Consider the following 732-nt stretch of genomic DNA (forward strand, 5'->3'; position numbering starts at 1 on the left):
GGGCTGAGAGTTAGTGTTTTTTTTGGAAGGTGCCGTGGGCTCCTCAGGGACTGAAGGGCAAGCAGAGGGTGGCCGGGAGCTATCTTTAAGGACTGTTTCCACTGTTTTAATTATGTCTTGGATGTCAGGGTCTTTAGGGTGGACTTTAAGGATATCCTGAATAAGATTCCAAAATGAGAAGGCGGAGACAGGGATCTTTTCAGGGCCAAAGGTTTGATAGTAATCCTGAAGTGCATCGCCTACTCTCTTCCATCGTCTATGATCAATAGTGCCCTCTAGGGGGAACCATGGGCAGGTTTCATGAATAAAGGAGAAGAATTGTCTAAGCTCCTTTCTCTTAACCCTTACTCCCCGTGTCCTGAGTGACTCCTTGAGTCCGCCTAGAAATACCGCATGAGAGCTTAATGAATTGCCCATTATTTCGGCTGGGTAGTTTTCAAGATCTCCTCCTCCACGTAAGCCTCTGGGACGTATAAACCCCGTGCCAGGTCAGCTCGGAATTTCTTAAATCACTGGTGATCCTTATGTAACCGCTCTCCTTTTACCTTACGGCCTCTGCTCACGTGTCATAGGTCGGGATGTATAAGCCCCATACCAGGATATCGACCACTGAGATATAGTGAGCTCAGAGTTTGCCAGAGAGGGTGACACAGGTCAGGCCAGAGAAGAATTACTCTTCCGAGTGATTCAGAGTATCACTGCCAGTGTCAGGTACCTTTCACACTTCCCCTC

Source organism: Myotis davidii, unplaced genomic scaffold (genome assembly GCF_000327345.1).
Source record: "Myotis davidii unplaced genomic scaffold, ASM32734v1 scaffold2556, whole genome shotgun sequence".
Lineage (NCBI taxonomy): Eukaryota > Metazoa > Chordata > Mammalia > Chiroptera > Vespertilionidae > Myotis > Myotis davidii.